Raw genomic sequence first — 20,862 nt, 5'->3', positions numbered from 1 at the left:
GAAGGCTCCAGCCAGGAGCCGGACTCTAACACGTCAGCTGAATTTAAATGAGATGGAAGGCACTTTTGAGGAAAGACCTGGGAAGGGAAATGAAGAGCTTTGGAAGTGACCACAAGAAATGTAGGAGATTGATGCCAGGAGTCAGTAAGAGATGTAAAGAACCATCAGGAAAGGCAGGTTGCACCCTGAGTAAACCATCACCCACTGAGCCATGTACCAAGCCTTGGGGATAGAGCTGTTGTCAAAGTCGTGAGCACAAAAGATGATGCCCAATCAGATCTCAAATGCCAGCCCTCAGGGGCTGGGTCCTACATGTAATGCCAACTGGATTTCCCCAGAGATTCTTACAGCAGCATTCACTTGACCTTCCCCTGCAAGTCCAGCCCCACAGAGACTTGCCCAACAATAGCATGAACCATGACGATTTGACCTTGACGCACAGACTTCATAACAACAAAGCCAGAAGAGTGAAAAGGCAAAGCAGGAGAAGAAACACTAGAGTCTGACTGGGAAGAGAGTGAGTGAGAGCTGGGGAAATGGCCCGCGCAGCTAGCACAAGGACCTGAGGTCAACTCCCAGAACCCATGTAAAATGCCAGACATGGCAACATGTGCCTGTCATCTTAGTGCTAGGGAGACAGGGACAGGAGGCTCCTGGGGCTTGCTGGCTGGCTAGCCTAGCTGAATTGATGGATAATAAGTTCAACAAAACTGAAACAAGTTAGTTACCCTGTCTAAAGAGGTGATGAACAATTGAAAAAGTCACACACACACAGAGGCATGCCAACGCGTGCACACATACAAACATGCACACACAGGCACATGCACGCACGTACACAAATGCACACACACACATAAGCACACATATATATAAGCTCCAATTTGGGGAGCAATTAATAAATGCAATCTTACTGTCTTTTCACCCTGACCCTGGGCTTCTGAGGAGCACATGCTAACAGGTGTTTGAGTCATGGGCACACATGAGAACGGAGCCTTCCTCCATAAACCAAAGGCATTTTAGCTGTGTTGATGTTTAATTCACCAGTGGTGTTTAGTCTCACATTTATTAGACTGAGGGATTACCTTGGCTTTGTAAAATAAATAACCAATCACAAGGGCTGGTCTTAATTGCCTTCTGCCCCTTGTGCATCTTTTTTGGATCTCCTGTCTGAAATTTTGCTTGTAATTTTCAGACCACATGTTCCTTTCTCAGCATTCTTTCTCAAGAATCTAGTGAGATTCTTTCTATTCTTTCATGATCATACTTGAAAGCAAATTTAATTTCCTTAAGCTTTTGAAAATTTCCCAACAAAGCTTGTCTAATTCTCTGACAAATTCTGGTATCTGTAAGTGGAACTGACCAAAAAAAAAAAAAAAAAAAGCAATAATAAAAACAAAAACAACAAAACAAAAAAATACAAACTCTCATTCAAGTGTGAAGAGCAAGGAACCATTGCATGAATGTAATCTGTTTGTCTCCCCTGAAGTATGCCATCCCCTGAGCCTTCAGTGCTTGGCCTAAGAGTGGATCCATTCCTTAACCCATGCCTGAGACTTAAGAACAGCTGGTGTCAGCCCCAGGCTTCCTTCTTGGTGGGCTCTGTCCCTCTGCCAGGGACCAAAAGTAGATGAGCTGCTGACATCTGCTGGTTGCTCGGCAGAGCAGAGCCTAGGCCCTTCCAAGGGCTTTCTGCTGATTCCTGCTGGCTCCACCTGATTCCTGGAGGCTCCCCCAAACTAATTCAGTGGGAAGGTTAGAATGTAAAGCAAGAAATGTGGGACACCTTCCCCAGCCCCAAGAAGATGTGTGTGGGCCAACAGAAGGAGAAGCAGCCTTCCCTGAAGGCTCAGGGCACTTCTAGAATTTAGAAGGCTTGGATTTGATCTCAACCACGGTAGCCAATCCTGAAACAAGAAGGGCACAAGAACACCTTCTGGTTTTCCTTGGACTTGAGACACTCCACTCTGCCTGCTTGTTCTTTGCCTCACAGACACTTCTCACAGCTCTCCATTTGTGGGGGATCATAAAGAGGAGAGTGCTTTTTCAGCCCTCTAGAGACATTTTTTTTTTCTCTTGTCACACAGTGTCCAACCAGAAGTTGTTGCAAACCTATGTGATGGTGGTGGAAATTCCTAGCCTACCTTTGGGGGAAGATGTAGGCTCCCTGCTGTAGATAGGACAAAGGCATCCCCCATCTCCCAAGGGATGTCTGATGCCTGGCAGCAGACAACTGACTCTGGAGTATTAAGGACTTTTTTTTTTCTTTTTGCAAACACAATGAAAATTGGGCGTTATAGTAAAGCATTTTATTTTTATAAATGTTTTATTTCTTCCTAGCACTTACCACCAAAAACACACGTTATTTGTTCTCTTGGGGTTTGTGTATTTACTCCTCCTGGAGATGTATATCCTTCCTCCAGAACAGAGAACAGAGGACTTGCCAGCCTGTCCACCAGCCTGTTCCCAGCAGATAAAACTGGGCTACAGAGCAAAGGCCTGAAAAAGTTGCAGAGTGCAGCATCTTCCCGCTGCAGCCCCCCAGACTGTCTCTGCAGGCGCTTTTCCAAGAGAACCCTGGAAAGCACACAGGAGTGTCCTGTCCAGTGAGTTCTGTGATGGCTTTACCTGGATCTCCATTCCCAAAGGAGGCATGCAGAGGCTAACCTGCCACTTCCAGTAGTTCCTGAAGGTAGGCTGGTGTGAGTAGGGGTGAGAGTCCTTCCAACGGTCCCTGGCAGAAACGCCCATGGCAAGGCTGTGTTCATTCTTAGTGCTTGATCCCTGCCTGGGTCTGTGAGTCTGTGGGGGTTGGTGAAATGTGCTGGGGAACTTTGCCTGGGTTTCGAGCTAAATGGTTTCCTGAGGAAATGAGAAATAGGCCTGGGGTGGATGGGAAGGAATGAGAAAATTCCAGTAAAGAATTGAGAGAGAGAGAGAGAGAGAGAGAGAGAGAGAGAGAGAGAGAGAGAGAGAGAGAAAGAGACCCCTTTGTCATTGGAACGGGGATTGTCAGATCTGAAACTCCAGGATAACTAACGATTAAAAATATAAGAAGCCTTTTTTTCTTAATCAAAAAAGAAATAAAAGAAAAAGGAAAGTTCATGGCTCTGTCATTTCAGAGCAAATGTTTTAATTTAAAGGTGACAGTTTGAAAGGGAGGGATTGGGGACACTTGGCACAGAGGGCTCTGAACCTGAGGTGCCTGACTCTGGACTCAACCCAAGAAGGGCAGTTACTTTCTGGCATCCACTAATGTAGTTTATGGTTAAATTGCTGGACCCCATGTAGACTGAATGGGCCTCTTTATCTCTGAACAAACAGAAGGAAAGAGGATCTTCCCCCACTTCTGACCCCATCTGTATTTGTAGACCACACTGTGGGTTTTTCCATTCCAGCCGTCAATCTTTTCTTGTTGTGGTCTGGGGGTGGGGGTGGGGTGGAAAGGAAAAGTTCAGGAGCCAGGAGGAGTGAGCTAGCTGAGGAGCAAGTTCAATCAGGGTCAACTCCACTCTAGAGTGACAGATCTTCAGGTTAAGTATGCTGGTCAGACTTTCCTTGAAGAACGTGGAAACTGGGGGTCTCTGAGATTCCGTACTTCCAATCTTTCCACCATAAGATGGACCCCAACTTCATCTCGCTTCCCACGTCACTGCACAGGATTGTCCTAAGATGCACTGTCCCTCACCCAAAACCCTAAAGGACACAGCTGAGCCTCCAGACGCAAATGCCATCAATGGTGACAGACTCGGCTGGCACAGAAAGCCTTCACAAAATATCTTCTGCACATAGCAGCAAAGCCAATCAATGACATTGATTGGTTTGATTTTGAAGGTACCTCTGTTCCCTTAAAGGAAGACCAGATCTTTAAACACTAAGGTAAAACAGAATGACCCACCCCCCCCCCCCGTAAGCTATACAAAGGCTTACAAAAAAACACATAGGAATTTTATGGAAAATAAGCTTTCCACGATCTAGTTAGAGTTACAAAAGAATCCTTTAAAGAGATCGACTGAAAAATGTCACAGCTACGGGGACTGTAGTGTTGGCTGTTTGAAAGAACTTCTGGGCAGCCTTCTCAGGAGGCCTGGAACATGCCTAGGATGAGAGTATTTCTTGTTCTGCTTTTTTGTTTGCTCAGGGTACCTTGTGGCAAAAAGCAAAAGCATTTGTGCCAGCCAGCCCTGAGTTAGATTTCCATGTCCATTACCCATTAATATGTAACCTTGAGCAGATGGCGAACTGTCCCCATGCCTCACTTTCTTCATCTATGCCTGGGGACAAAAAATCGGTAGCACAGTGAGTTTCTATGAAGATAAAATTATGCCTAACAGGGTGCCCGCCGCACAGCCATTTCTCATGAGTGGCTGCAGTTGGTATCAAGGACAGAAAAACAGTAGCATCTCCTGGGGCAGCTATAGGCAGCATACAGCTCTAAGCTCTTGGCTTCCGAGACTCCTTTTACTGCCTGAGACTCCCGTGGGATGAACTGGGAGATAGGTCAGAGGATGAAGCATTTGGTATCCAAGCACCGGGACCTGAATTCAGATCCCCAGCACCCAGATAAAAAGCTGAGCACAGTGGCAAGTACCTGCAGTGCCAGCACTGGGCAGGGGGAGACAGGGATCTCTGAGGCTTACAGGCCAGGCAGGACAGCTGAAGCAGTTTCAGTGAGAAGCTGTGTGTCAAGATGGAGCCTGATAGAGAAAGACCCAGTGTCACCCTCTGGTCTCTAGACGTGCACACATATGTAGACACATGCATCAAGGAACATTGCCTCCCATACACACAGAGAACGTTTTTTAGGAGAATTCCAGGGGCTGAGTATGGCTTTTGCCTCCTTTTAGACTCAAGGAAACAGAGACACATTTACCTGTCACATAGTCAGTCCATGGTGAACCCAGACCACTCAGTTCAGAGGTCTCCTTGAATAACAGAGTTTGGTTATGGCTCTACACAGCTTTTTTTTTTTTTTTTTTTTGCCTAGAAAACCTGAGGGAAAGATTTCATCACTGGCCCCTTGTCCGTTGACACTGGAGGTCAACATCCAACGTCAACTGGACTCTGCCTCTTTGGAAAGGCCCCAGGCTCAGTCTAGATAGTGGACCTCTATGAACGCTAACCTTTGACCCTACCTCCCAACTGGAAACAAAACAAGGATGGTTACATAAACCAGTGCTGGCTGGCATTCTTGACACCCTAAGGTGCTTCTGGAGCCTCGGGGCAAACAACAGTGACTGAAAAAGACTAGCATTCAGCTACTCCTGGCCCCCAAGGCCTGCCATCGTTGGGCCAGTTTGGCTCAGCACCCAGGATATTGATTTGTTTGGCTATACCACCCATGTGTCCTCAAAGGTAGACTAGCTATTTGAACATTAACCCAAAATGAAATTAAACAAACTACATAGGTGAATTCATAGTTAGAATTATAGAAGAATCCTTTAGAGAAATTACTTAATTTTCAAACGCTAAGTGCCACCAGTTAAGAGGGCATACAGTTTCCTTGAGGATCAATTCCAAGCCCTCCAAGCTCTCTGCTTGTCCTTCACGGTGTGTTAGAAAAACTCACACTAATTTATTTATTTTTAATTTTTTCTTCTGGAAGATTCACCCATACTACAGCTCTTCAGAACCATCACATGTGGGTATTCTTCTTCTTCTTCTTCTTCTTCTTCTTCTTCTTCTTCTTCTTCTTCTTCTTCTTCTTCTTCTTCTTCTTCTTCTTCTCCTTCTCCTTCTCCTTCTCCTTCTCCTTCTCCTTCTCCTTCTCCTTCTCCTTCTCCTTCTCCTTCTCCTTCTCCTTCTCCTTCTCCTCCTTCTCCTCCTCCTCCTCCTTCTTTCTCCTTCTCCTTCTCTCCTTCTTTTCTCCTTTTCTCCTTCCTTCTTTTCTCCTCCTCCTCTTTCTCCTTCTCCTTCTCCTTCCTTCTCCTCCTTCTCCTTTTCTTCTCCTTCTCCTTCTCCTTCTCCTTCTCCTTCTCCTTCTCCTTCTCCTTCTCCTTCTCCTTCCTTCTCCTTCTCCTCCCCCTCCTCCCCCTCCTCCTCCTCCTCCTCCTTCTTCTCCTCCTCTTCCTCCTTCCTCTTCCTTCCTCCTCCTTCCCCTTCCCCTTCCTCTTCTACCTTCTCCTTCTCCTTCTCTTTCTCCTCCTCTTATTCCTCCTCCTCCTCCTCTGCTTCTTCCTCCTTCTCCTCCTCTTCTTCTTCTACTTCTTCTGTTAGAAATTCTCAGCCTTTGAAGCACATTATAGCTTCATTTTAGCATGTATGGACTCCCAGCAGTCCTACTCCTATGCCCTTGGTAACCTGAAGGGGGCGCTACAACCCCATGGCAGTCCATCTAAGTACGAAGACAGGACTACCTAGCATTGAACAGGAGGGTAGAACATACTGTGCGGAAACCCTGGACAGAAGCTGGTTCATATCTTAGCCAACAGAAAACAAGAGACTTCATCTCCTGACTCACAGCAATGCTGAATTCAAAAGATGAATCGCCTACATCTGGAATTTTTCATTTAGTGGTTTTGGATTGCTTTTGACCACATATATCTGAAATTGTAGAAAACAAAACCTCAGATAAGGTGAGATTGTTCTCTTGCCAAGTGAGGTTCCTGACACAGGTAGGCTTAGTAGCCAGTAGCCATGGTCTACAGCCATAGTCTGGCTATTTATACAGCTTGTTGTTTCAATAAACATTCCTCGTATGAATTGGTTTTGCTAACCCGTTAGACAACACTCTTTAACTCTGATTTTTAAAACATCTAAATTATCCAGATCAGTAAATAGAAGTTCTGTGATTATGTTTACTCTCTCTCTCTCTCTCTCTCTCTCTCTCTCTCTCTCTCTCTCTCTCTGTGTGTGTGTGTGTGTGTGTGTGTGTGTGTGTGTGTGTGTGTGTGTATAAAAAGCTGAAATTGCCACTAAATAAATCTCTGGAATCATTAGCAAATGTCAAACAGAAGCAATGACTGGGGACACAGTCATCAGCACTGATTTAAGCCCTTAGAATTTATGGCCCAGCACTGGGGTCATGGATCAGTTCTTACAGTGCTTGTCCAGCACACATGAGGCTCTGGGCTCTATTCCCACTACCACATGAACTAGGCAAATGCCTGTAATCCCAGCAGGAGGTAGAGGCGAGAGGATCAGAAGTTCAAGGTTATCTGTAGCTACTTTCCAAGTTCAAAGCCAGCCTAGGCTACATGAGATTTTGTTTAAAAAAAAAATAAGGCCCATACTTCATAATATCACCAAATAGCTAATTCATAGTTCACTAATGCAAGCCACAAACTTGAGTTTAAACACAGACCTACCATAAATTGTTTGCAGCTTCACTTCAGCATGAATACAGCATCCTCCTTTCATGCTTTAGGGATGTATTAACTAAGGCAAGGGTAACCTAAAAGGGGTGTGGCATACAGTGGCAGTCCATCTAATACTATGACAGGGCCACCAGCATCCAACAGGAGGAAAGAATATACCGTGAGGCATCCAGAACGCCACGTAATTCTCTTCTCTCCTCACAACAATAATCAACCCATCTTCACAGGTTTCTTAGAGATGACAAAGGTAGGGGTGAGGTGGTGATGGTGACAGCAAAGGGGGCAGTAGAGTAGTGATGGTGGTGGTGATGGTGGTTGTGGTAGTGGTGGTGATGATGATGATAGAGATGGTGGTGATGGTGGTTGTGGTAGTGATGGTGGTGATGGTGGTGGTGATGGTTGTGGTAGTGATGGTGATGGTGGTGGTGGTGATGGTGGTGATGGTGGTGGTGGTGATGGTGATGGTGGTGGTTGTGGTAGTGATGGTGGTGATGGTGATGGTAGTGGTGATGGTGGTGGTGGTGATGGTTGTGGTAGTGATGGTGGTGATGGTGGTGGTAGTGATGGTGATGGTAGTGGTGATGGTGGTGGTTGTGGTAGTGATGGTGATGGTGGTGGTGGTGATGGTGCTGGTGGTGATGGTGCTGGTAGTGCTGGTGGTGGTTGTAATAGTGATGGTGGTAGTGGTGGTGGTGGTGATGGTGATGGTGGTGGTTGTGGTAGTGATGGTGATGGTATTGGTGATGGTGGTGGTGGTGATGGTGGTGGTTGTGGTAGTGATGGTGATGGTATTGGTGATGGTGGTGGTGGTGATAGTGATGGTTGTGGTAGTGATGGTGGTGATGGTGATGGTGGTGGTTGTGGTAGTGATGGTGATGGTATTGGTGATGGTGGTGGTGGTGGTGGTGATGGTGGTGGTTGTGGTAGTGATGGTGATGGTGATGGTATTGGTGATGGTGGTGGTGGTGATAGTGATGGTTGTGGTAGTGATGGTGGTGATGTTGATGGTGGTGGTTGTGGTAGTGATGGTGATGGTATTGGTGATGGTGGTGGTGGTGATAGTGATGGTTGTGGTAGTGATGGTGGTGATGGTGATGGTGGTGGTTGTGGTAGTGATGGTAGTGATGGTGATGGTGGTGGTTGTGGTAGTGATGGTGATGGTGGTGGTGGTAATGGTGGTAGTGGTCATGGTGGTGGTGATGATGGTGGTGGTTGTAATAGTGATGGTGGTGGTGGTGGTAATGGTGGTGGTGGTGATGGTGGTGGTGGTGGTGGTGGTGATGGTGGTGATTGTGATAGTGATGGTGATGGTGGTGGTGGTGGTGATTGTGGTTATGGTTGTGGTATATATGTTGATGGCGATGGTGATAATGGCTATGGTGGTGGTGATGGTGGTGGTGGTAGTGATTGTGGTGGTGGTGATGATGGTGGTTCTGGTTGTGGTATATATGTTGATGGTGGTAATGGCTATGGTGGTGGTGATGGTAGTGATGGGAACAGAAGTTTTCTGCCGAGTTTTTCCACATACCGACCACTATCATTCTTCGACTTAAGTTAATGTACAAGGTCGTCTGGAAACCTCAGATGTGAGATTTCTTCCCAAATCACCAATTGTGCTCTTTTGAACAAAGAGCACTGTGACAGGATACAGTTGCCAAAAGTAGCCACAGCTCCCATCTTCTAAGGCCTTTGTGTTAAATGTTTTTGAAGAAAGGGAAGAACATGAAGAGCATGCTCTGCTTAGTTTTGTTTCTCCTCTAATCTGGCCTTCACTGCTGTGGCAGAGGAGCTGCTGGGACTTGCAAGGCTGGGTAATAAGGTGCAGGGCGGCTCCTGGTTCTCATACTCCTTGTCCTCCTTCTGACACTCAGACCCAGGTCTCAGAAGAAACCCAGGCTATGAGGAGAGAGCTATGTGGGAGCTGCAGCCAGTACCACAGCAGAACCAACCTCATCTCCAGATAAGTAGGTGAGAGCCCTTATGGTGATGCCAACCCATCCAGAGAGTTGCCACCAACCTCCAAGTCTCTCTCTCTGAAGTTCCCCTCCCATGAGGCATTGCTCTTCTATGCACCTGTCCTTCCTTCTTGAACTACAAAAGCTTTCAGAATAACAAAATAGTTTGTAATTTTCTGGTCCTGTTTGTGGTGGTTGGGATAGCATTCAGACAGTGCTCACCCCTCGTGCAGAGCTGAGGCAAGGACTTTGGTGTCCTAGGACTCTTGTTCTAACCTATTTAGGGCCTGCAGTCAGAATGCACACAGGAGACAGTGAACCAGCTCTCTGAATATTTGAAAGCTATAAACCATGCTAACAAATGCAGTGTTCAGATCCCTTCACACCGATGATTGTCCTCAATAACAACTCTGAAATGGTCTAACATAGAGGTCCCGAGTTCTGTAGTAGGTAGGACATGGGAGTTATGAGATGGCTATCAGCTTGTCTTCCTCCTTCCCCTTCCTTCTTCTCTCTCTCACTCCAAGATTGCAACATTGATGTCACATGCCTAGTTCTCTCTAAGGCTTAATATGCTTACACCCTTGGATAACCCTCATTCCTGAAGACATATACACGAGTATCAGGATTCAAACTCAAGGCAAGGGGCAGGTTTATCACAGTCATGTAGCCTCTGCACAGGCTCAGGACCTTCAAGTGGGTATCTATCATCCTCATGAGGAAGGCCATAGCCAGAGCACAAGGTCTGGGTACAGGTCCTTCTTATCTGTGTATAAATGCAATATAGCCCTTGGGCTTGTCTTGTTCATGCCTCAGATATCAAGGTACTGCATAAGACACAGCAAGCTGGCGCCTTATGGACAGTGATTCTGAGCCCTTCCCAACGTTGCAACACTTTAATATAGTTTCTCATGTTGTTGTGACCCCAGACCATAACATTCTTTCTACTTTGCAACTGTTGCTACTTCCTAACTGTGGTTTGCTACTGCTGTGAATTGTAATGTAACTATCTGACATGCAGGGTGTCCCACAGGTTGAGAGCCACTGCTCCAGAGACATGGGATGAGGAAAAGAGAACACAGGACTTCTGGCATCCCTTCCCACCTCCACTCACCCCAAGTTCAGGAAGCAGGCTGAGGGACATCGTTGTGTCATCTCCAGTGTCTCTTGGCTCTCCCTGAAACCTTCCTGTTTTTCACAGAGCACATACTTCCTGCTGCCTTCTCCAATCCACCTCAATCAAGCTAGAAAGTCTTTCCTGGACCTCATTCGCTTCCTTGTCTGTGGTTGGCAATTATTGGGAGTCAAGAAAGGGGGAGCCCTGGAGGTTGACTTACACCTGAACCTCTGAAATAAAGCCTCTCCTAGAGGTTTGTGAACTTAGAACTTCCATCCTAGGCTCTTTAGAACTGTGCACATCAGAGTCCTGGGGAGCCAAGCAAACCAGCTGATCCAGCCAGGAATTACCAAACCGGAAGAGAAAAAGAATTAAAACAGTGTTGGGACTATGTTTAACTGTTTGGCTGTACACTGCTGCACATGCTGAAACCCAAAGACATAGAGATGAAAGGCTAGAAATGTATAAAATAGAAAACAAGCCGATGGCCAGGAAATAAATAAGAACATACACGTGGGATAGGACAGAAGGCCAGAATGGTCTCCAATGTGGGCTGTCACTCAACAGTCAGAGCATCCCGGGAAATGAGGGCATCAGTCTATTCTTTCACTGGGAGAACATGACAAAACCCAAGTCTGAAACCTGGCTCAGTGTCCCCCCTTCCTGTCACCACCTCTGCCATTATCAGACTGCCCCCTAAAGCAAATGATAAATGAACTTGTATGTGCATAGCAAGTTACAATAGGCGAGCAGCAAAGAGTCTGTCCATGACCCAGAGTGAGCAATGTGGCAAGAAGCTAGTCTGTATCATATTGTTGTCTGTGACACTGCAGAGTAATTTAGGGTTAAAATACATTAAAGAAAGTGGCTAAGCTAAGAAAATGATCTTAATGGAAGGAGGTGTTTCCAGTTAGCATAAGGATGCCTACATTATGTAGACATGCATGTACATGTTACACATGGACACACATGTCTGCCTAGGTACCTTAGGAGCTACTAACTCCTATGTAATAGAATTTATGAGACTAAGAAACAGGGAAGGAGCAGACACTAAGACAGGGACTTTTTCACTCTTGAAACTAAGGGCCCCAGGTGTCTGCAGACACTGAAGCAACCTACCTCACTGCAATGAGTGTTTGACACTTCCAGTACAATGGCTGGCACACCTCCATTCTGTCTCCGGGCTATTGTAATTGCATTTTAAAGTTAGCTTCTCCTGCATTCAGTATTTCATTTATTGTGATGCTGAGGACTGAACTATGGTCCTCCACCCAGCCTGCAGCTGCCAGCCATACAAAAATTACACTCTTACCAGAAAGATCCTTGTGGGGTCTGAGTGCACTTTCAAATTTGGGCAGCAGAACTCTCAGATACAGCTCTGCGCGAACGCTCAGAGGAGAAGCTTTCTGCTAACTCCACCATCAAACTTAATTACTCTGATCTGCTCACCAATTTATCCCATTACTCATGCCACATGATTTTGGTCTTCCTTGGCCTGACTGTCCTGTGTTGGCGTTGCTTCTCCAGTACCCTCAAACAAAGTGTAGGCATGGGGCATTAAGTAGTAAAAATATAGTCTGTAGCAAGTCAGGTCAAGAGCCACAGTGCAAGAGAGTTACAAAACAGATGCTTAAAAGAACCATTTGATTGTCTGAGCAGAGCCCAGATGTCAGCTGCAGTTTGCACTTGTCACGTGAGATTTTGATTCAGTTAGCTCAAGCTGATTTTGCCATGTCCGGTGGGAAACAGGCTGCTGTCCCCAAGATGGCTGCAAATGCCCAGGGGTGTGTACATGCCCCACTGCCAGGGCTGCCCAGATCTTGGTCTTTACCCTTCCCTGCTTCTCACTTGGTTTCCCAGCCTTGCACTCTTCACCTGCTAAGTCTCAGACCTGTGGCTTTTCTTTGATTTCTGCCCCCCACCCCCACCCCGCCCCATAGCTCTTGGAGGCCGTCACTGGAGGCTGGCCAGGATGGGAGGGTTTGTATCTCCAGTGGTATCAAAGGCTCTTAGGCATTTCCGTTCATATGGCTCTTCCTTGTTCCCCCTTTTCCCTTCTCCCCATTTCTCCTCTTCTTCACACCAAAGCGTCTGCTCCACTTCTCCTGTATGACGAGTTGGCAATTTTCTTCAGTTGTTCAAGTAAATCTCAACCACCTTCAAATCTTGATGACTTTTCTGGAAAAAGAAAAAAAAAAAAACCTTTTCTATGGTTATGATTCCCTTGTCCCACTGAAGGAGGGACATACGCGGGCTATTAGGGTACTAAAGTAAATTTGGACTTTGCTCTTGTCATCTGAGCCTTTCTGGGTGCGGTTATCAGCCCTGACAACTTGACTGGGTTAAGAATCACCTAAATGAAAATCTTCTCGGCCTATTTCAAGAGAGGTCTAACAAGGAAGAGATCCTCACCCTGGGAGTGGGCAATGCCATCCCATGTGGGGGCCAGGACTGACCAAGGAGGAGAAATGCTGATCACCAGCATTCACCTTTACTTCCTGACGTGCCTGGGTGCTATAACCAGTCATGACCTGCTCCTATGGTCATGCTTTCCCCACCACAATGAACTGTATCCCCTCAAACTGGGAGCCAGAATAAAACCCTCCGTCCATGAGCTGCTTTTGTCACAGAACTAACCCACTGGGTTAACTGTTTGAGGGGGTATTGGGAAGGGAGCCAAGAACAGTAGCACTAAAGGACTCAACCAAAAAACACAGAGAGAATCTATTTCCTAAGTTATGACCGTCAACTAGCGCCTCACTGAACAGAGTTTTCCCATCCCCTCTGTTAAGTCAAAATCCAGGCTATTCCTTCTCTGTGTGACCACCACCGTTTTGCACCACAACTATGTAACTCATAGTTGAAGTGGTTGAAGAGCAGTGGGGCAGGAGTGTATTTTAACCTTGCTAAGATCTGAACAAATCCAGTTTATCAAAAAAAAAAAAAAAAAAAAAAAAAAACCTACAATGATTGACTGCTTAGAAGTCGTCTTGTTCTTCTGAGTAGATATTATGCAGTGTATATGAGAAACGTTTAATATGGTATCCGGTATACTGCAAGCCCTCGGGTTTTATGGTTTGTCACTGATAATAACCACCTGCCTATGTTCGTGAGCCAGGCCCTCTTCCCTCTGCTAACGACTGTGCAAAGAGGTTTGCACTGCTCTCCTCCAAGATGCTTCCCACTCACACTACAAGTTTAGAAAGCCTCAGCTGGGTGTGGCAGTTCCTATAGTTCCAGGACCTGTGAATCTGAGGCAGGAAGACAGCTGCAATTTTTGGACCAGGCTGGGCTATAAAGTAAGACTCTGAGCTATTATATATATATATATATATATATGATGTGTGTGTGTGTGTAAAATTTGTTTTAATTTAAAAAAACAGAAAAACAAAAAACTCTTGCTTAGAAGGTCCATCATGCTTGCCTTAAAAATCTTCAGGAAAGGAGGGAATATCTGAATATTGTCTCCAGGGGAGTGGAAGGGAGCAGGGGAAGACTCTGGGAGGCAGGAGCAGGGGGAACAGAGGGACAAAGAAGAGCAGAAGGGAACAGGGGCAGAGACAGGCATTTTCTCATGACCTTCACAGCTGTCAACCTGACTTGGGTCCTCCAGATGAGGACACTCAGACAGGAGCCTCTTCGACATCTGAAGTGGGGTACAGAGGTAGTTAGGATCATCCAATCACAAAAACCCAGAGCAAAGGGAAAGAAAGAGGAGACATGTGTATCTTCTTCATCTCTTCTCAGGTCTCTGCAGAGGAGGCTTTCGTGAATCAGCCAGGGAATTTCTGAAGCTAATTTCTGAAGCTTAGGCAAACCCTCCCGTTTCTAATGCCACCGTTGAGGGCAGACCCAGGACACCCCAAAAGTGCACACATTCATACGGATCTCCTCCCTCAGCTAGGAAGGCAACTGGGTGAAGGAAAAAAACATTGGGTGTCTGTCAGTTCAGGAAGAACACTTATCCAGAGAGCTGTTGAATGCAGGGTAGGGTGGTGGGTGGGGTCAGGAGCCTGTCACTTCCTAAACGCTTGCCAGGGTGATCTTCAAGTCTCCTAATGGCCAATGTTCTCCATCAAGCCCTTCAGTGGATGCTGACTGCAGACAGCGCTTCCCCCACTTAACAATAGGAGAGATAGAAAAGAAAAGCTTGTGGCCTCAGGGGTTTTTGTTGTCTTTTTTTTCTTCTTTTCTTTTTTTTAACCTCAGCTCTTTCCGCTCCAACCTACATCTATGGGGGAGGGAAACTATCCTTTGTTATTACCCTGTCTCCCTTAAATTTAAGAACAGCTGGGGATATTTTTCATGATTCATTAAATTCACATCATTCCAAAGAAATCTTCCTGCCGATTTATCTTTGCCTCAGCAGTTGGGGCCCCAGGATGGAGAGGCGGCTGAGCCCTGCCAGCCTGGGTCCGCTGTTCGGGGCTGAGTCTGTGATCTTCCTGCTTCAGCGCTATCCTTTTTGAGGGTGAAAGGGAACGGGGAAAGGATGGGACTGGGGTATTGAAATGAATCTCTCCAGTCCTAGGCTCCCTTTCTGGAGAGAAAGAGGAAATCATATGGCTGTCACAGCTAAAGACTAAACCCCAGCTAAAGCCCTCAGTGGGGAAGAATAATTAGTAAATTCTCTAATTAGAGTCCAGTGTACATTCCTCTTTTCGTAGAGGCTAATCCTTGTGTTTAAAGAAGATAGTCTGCCTTGATTAAAACCATTGGCTTTAATCAGAGTCACAGGGGAATGAATCCACATGGTGTATGTGAGTGAGTTCCTATTCATTCATTCATTCATTCATTCATTCACTCACTGAAAACAATAACATGCTGGCTACAGCCCTAATACCTCAGAAACACGGTCTCTATCCCATGGGCTCGTTCATCCTCCACACCAACTGTCATCTTGCAAAAGTAGGCCAAGAGCATCCTAAGATCACGTCCCAGATCAAGAGCCCAGAGTCTGACTGAGTTACTATTACCTGTTGTAGACAGGGGAGAGGGTCGTCAGTTTTAAATGACAACTTGACACAAATAGAATCAGCTGTGAAGACAGCTTCAATAAGGAGTTATCTACACCACATTTGACTTTATTTTTTCACTTATATTCATGGCAGAATTCCATTCTGATGACTAATGAATGCCATGCTGGCCTTTGGCTGATACTGTGGAACTATTTCAAAGCGTTTCTTGACTTCGCTTCAGCCCCCAAGGAGCCAGACCAGAGTGACTCTTAACACAGCCATCAAAAGAGCAAGTCATTACCACAGGGCTTCTGTGTGTCCCAAAGACAGACAGTGAGAAGGGGTGGAGGAGCCTATGAGAGAGACAATCAGACCCGAGAGAAATGTGATACAGACAAGCCAGTAGGGCTGAAGTCCCAGACCAGTTACAAGAAACCACAGCAATAAATAACCCACTTTTCCACCATTTTGTTTTCTGTCTTGTCAGGTAGAGGAGATTGCCTGTCATGGTTTGAACGTGAGGCACCTCTCCCCTGACTATGTACTTGAACGTTTGGTCCCCAGTTGATGGCGCTGCTTTGAGAGATGGTGGAATCTTCCGCAGGAACTGAGTCATTGGGGACAGGCTACTTCCTGTCTCCTCTCTACTTCCTGTTCCACTGAGATATGAGGTGAAGAGTCCCCTCCAGAGGTTCCCACTGCAATAGAGCTGCCTATTGCCATGCTTTCCCCATCATGACAAACTGTCATTGCCCCCCACCCCCACTGTGAACCAAAGTAAATCTTTCCTTAATTTCGTCTTAACAAGAATAAAGTAACTAATGCATCCTCTCTGGTCCAAACCTATTAAATGGAAATCTCTTGAAATAAACAATCATAGTCTAAATTATGTGTCACCATGAGTAATTAGTAGAGTAAGGTCCCATGTGCCCCCCACTCCCTCTTACCCAGGAGATGCACTGCTAGTTTTCTAGTGTATCTACGCCATACATGCCATCGGCCCATCAAACACCTAGCAGCTGTCTTGGTTACCGGACAAATAGAACTTACGTCCAAATAAACCTGTGTGGCATCTCAGCTGTGTTGTGATGCACACACCATTCACACTTCAGCTCCTCCTGTGGACACTGTATCGCCTGCCTGTGTGGTTGTGTCAGCTGTGGTGTGATGCACACGCCATTCACACTTCAGCTCCTCCTGTGGACGGTGATCTCTTACCACCAGAAGAAGGCGGAGAACAAGGAAATGGTTCTATTTTATTATGAGTGGTTGCTTACCCATCCTGTGCCTGACCTCTCAATTAAACCTCAGCATACACGTGTATGTATAAGAACATGCAGCATGTGCGGGGTTGTAGCTACAGAAAAAGGAATGACTATGCTGCCAAATAATTCACTCTGTGTGCTCCCTAGCAGACGTTAAGGTTGATGTTGGCTTGTCATTTTTAAGTTAAGACCAACCTTGGGGTCAAAGGTTCCTGAGATTTTGACCTGGTTATGACAGACTCCCAAGTCTGGTCCTCATGATCCAGGTGTTTCCTTGTAGGGACAAACAGTGGCAGTTCTGGGTACACAGGACCCACCGAGGATGCTCTGGGTGGAGAAGACTGAAGAAGAAGACGTAGACCCTTCAGAGTGGGCTGGAAAGGAAGAGCCAGGTGTCAAGAAAGATCTGTGTAAGAAGCTGAGTAGAGGAGGGTGAGACTGGAGAGAAATGATTGTGTGTGCATGTGTGCATATGTGTGTATGTGTGTGCATGTGTGTGCATGTGTGCATATGTGTGCATGTGTGCATATGTGTGCATGTGTGTGCATGTGTGCATATGTGTGTATGTGTGTGCATGTGTGTGCATGTGTGCATATGTGTGCATGTGTGCATATGTGTGCATGTGTGTGCATGTGTGCATATGTGTGTATGTGTGTGCATGTGTGTGCATGTGTGCATATGTGTGTATGTGTGTGTATGTGTGCATATGTGTGTATGTGTGTGCATGTGTGCATATGTGTGTATGTGTGTGCATGTGTGTATGAGCAAATATTGTGACTAAATACTGTGAGGTTTTATAAAGACTTAATTTTTTTAAATTCCACAATGCAAATTGTCATTTGTAAGTAACTTTATACCTATGTATACTGACCTACAGAGTGGTAATGATTGTCTATAATGAGACCAAACTGTAGCCAATAAACAGAACTTCATTTCCATGGTCTCCCTGTCTCAGGGAACTTTACTAAAAAAAACTTCTCATCACGAGTTGGGGTAACCAAGTTGGATAGTTTGCCCTTGTCTTCTTTCAGACTCCAAAAGTTAAGCCAAAGGGAGACAAACAATAAGGCTACAGTCATGATGAGTCGAGCTCAGAGCCACTGAACCAGAGGTAGCGCTATCCCCAGGGAGGCATCCACAGTTGATTTTCTTCTTCATGTGATCTGATGTGTTAACAGTCCTTCCCGCTCCAGTGTGAGTTGTTCCTTCTTAATTACAGAGCACAGTGGTATAGAACCTGGCCAGCGTGAAGAGACGCACGTGCATTTGAATCTTATTTCATTTTTAAAATGTGTGTCGTGGTGATTGTTTTATATGTTTAAAGTAACATGGTCTGAAAGCAAGCTAGACTATAATTGATGATTACAAATAAAAAATTAAGAATTAAAATTGTGTGTGTGTGTGTGTGTGTGTGTGTGTGTGTGTGTGTGTGTGTATGTGTGTACTCATGCATGGAGCCAAGAAGAGTGAGTCAATATCTTCCTTTGAGTCACTATCCTATACTCCTATTCCTTTGAGGCAATGTTTCTCCCTGAACCTGGAGCTTTGTGTTTGGAGTTCAATTAGACTGGCAACCAGCAGGCCCCAGTGATCCTCCTACCTCCACCCCTTCATCTCTGGTTTCAGAAACACACAGAACCATGCCCAGCTTTCTATGTGGATGCCGTCCACTGAACTAGTCCCCAGATTTGCTCAGCATCTGCATTCTCCACAGAGCCACGCCTCCAGCCTGACTCCTGTGTCTATAACTCATAAGTCAATGCAGCTAACACATCCTATGTCTCTGTTTTCTTCCATTGTAAAGGGGAGGTAACAAGAGAACAGTCAAAGCTATTGTTGGAGGTGAAATCATAGAAATGCACAAGGCCCTCCATCAGTAACATGGTCACTATGGTCTCTTTTAGTCACTTAGGAGTGCCTAACTCCTACTGACCTCTTCAACATATTTACATCCCACACTCCAGTGCCTAGGACTTCCGGCCAACTTTCACTTCCTTAAAGCTCAGTTTCTCTCTCTTGGACCCTGTGGCTTTTACATATTAGTCCTGTCACATACAACATTCTAATTCCTCTTCCTGACATGGCCACCCCCTTATCCTTCAACCTCAGCTTGAGCTAAGTCTCCTGTCATGGCCCCATCACATGCCTTGGGCAGACTCCATCACTGCACCCTATTACCTTCCCCACCTGTGCACCCCAGGATACTTACTACAAAGCTGCCTGTGTTAAGCCTGGTCCTGGAGAGAGTCAGCACGCAGCATGCCCAAGTGAGCCACACCAATGTCATCACAAACACACATGGCACCAAACTGTCCTTCTAACCACCTAAGGAAATGATGGGTGTGTGCCCAAGCCCCTCATCCCCAGCTACTTGCATATTTACTGCCATAAGGGCATGAACATTTTGAGCCTCTGAGTCTCTCGGTGCCTGCAGTGGTGACTCCGGGGCATGATGGACAACTTGTGGTTAGAAGCCACTCCAGATTCAGTGGTTACCCTTGATTAAAACTACTGTAAAGTGGGGACTGGAGAGATGGCTCAGTGGCTAGGAGCACTGACTGTTCTTCCAGAGGTCCTGAGTTCAGTTCCCAACAACCACATGATGGCTTACAACCATCTGTAATGGGATCTGATGCCCTCTTCTGGTGTGTCTGAAGACAGCTACTGTGCACTCATACATAAAATAAACAAATAAATCTTTTTTTAAAAATCTCATAAAGAGATAAGAGATTTTGATATGTGTGAAGCATCGGGTTGCATGAAATGTAGTAAGACCCGGTATTCTGTATATTGTCTCTAAATTTTAGTTTTAAAGGGTTTTTAAATTACTATGAAGAATTTCAAGAGATTGTGTGCACTCAATGTTTAAGAAGCAAGTGGGAGGTGTCAGTCAAGGAGAGGAGAGAATGGAAGGAAAGTGGGGAAGGGACAGGAGGGAAGGGGAAAGGAAGACAAGGGAGGGGAGGGGAGGGTATCTTGGGTATTAAAGCACAGTCAATTAAAGATGAGTTAATTGTCATGTGATGAATTAGGAATTATTATGGCCTTCTCTAAGAAAATGTAGACCGTGTTAAGCATGGAGCTCCAGGCTACTGCACAGGTCGGACATCCACGATCTTGTGTCTAGAAGGATCTCTCTCTGTCCTACAGGAACTGGGTACTTGACACCACGACTCTTCAAGAATAAAGTTGTTTTTAAATATAATCAACTAGATTGACAAATTTTAAGACCAAGAAATGAATCACCAATGATGGAAGGCTCAGCTTCTGGGGTGGAGTTCAGTGTGAATAGGGCTCACAGAACCTTGCCAGCACTTTTTCGCACACCGTTTCCACTTTACTCTACATGGGATGCACACTAACTACACACATGTGTGTGCATTTCCTGAACTGAGAATTTTTTTTTTTCTAAACCCATTCTCTCTATCAGTAAAGTAGACCTTACAGCATGAGTATGAGTAATTCAAGATGCTCTGGGTGCCACATTAGTAGAGATTAGAGATTCACCCAAGTAATTTACGCAGAGCTGAAGCATAGGCTCTAGACACTGCATCTCCAAAACAGAGATTCCACGAGATGACAACTCTAGGTGAACCCAGAGCCGATCCCTTTAGGATTTCTTTGGGAAGCTTCTAGATATAGTGAGGCCTAGGGATCCCCACGGAAGTATGCTGAATCTGCAGGCATGTTACTGAGACAAAGTGTTTGTGTGGCCTGGGAGTACAGCTCTTGGTGGCCATCGCATTGGACATCAGTCACCTTACTCTGAAGTACAGAGGACCATGTCCCATGGGTAGAGCTGAGTGTCACATACTGCTTATTAATTTAAATCCACACTGGAGAAAAGAGCGCTCGTTATAAATATCTGAAATACTTAGAAGCAATGAAATCCCTTTACAAAAGACAGGGAGACAGAGGAAGAAAGAAAGAAGAGACTGGCTTAATCCTTAGTCATCAATAAAATGGGTTCCACGCATTCTCCGATCCCCGTCTCCACAGACAAATGCCTGACCCCAAATCACATTCGCTCACAGGCCACGCCTCCTCCCCTCTCTACAGACCAGCTGGTGAGTAACTGTTATTACTCTAGCTGAAAAATTAATTCCTTTTCAGAAATATTCTCATCTTCTTGAGGGCGGTGGGGGTAGCTAGAGAACGGCAGGATTATAATGTGACCTCTGGGTCAGAAGGGGACTTTTCTATTTCTCATGAAGGAAATCAATGCCTAAGCCCAAGTCTCTTAAAATAATAAAT

General features: G+C 45.7%; 1 long non-coding RNA gene across 1 annotated transcript; it reads left to right on the top strand.

Moving 5' to 3' along the window:
* The first annotated feature begins 5,392 nt into the window (after positions 1 to 5,392).
* LOC143443737 (uncharacterized) lies at positions 5,393 to 16,229 on the top strand. The gene is made up of 3 exons (XR_013112961.1): positions 5,393 to 5,638; positions 9,185 to 9,281; positions 15,831 to 16,229. It is a non-coding gene; the product is annotated as an uncharacterized LOC143443737 (long non-coding RNA).
* Positions 16,230 to 20,862: the final 4,633 nt, after the last annotated feature.

This window comes from Arvicanthis niloticus, chromosome 10, assembly GCF_011762505.2.
Source record: "Arvicanthis niloticus isolate mArvNil1 chromosome 10, mArvNil1.pat.X, whole genome shotgun sequence".
NCBI lineage: Eukaryota > Metazoa > Chordata > Mammalia > Rodentia > Muridae > Arvicanthis > Arvicanthis niloticus.
This window is presented reverse-complemented; position numbering and strand designations above follow the sequence as displayed.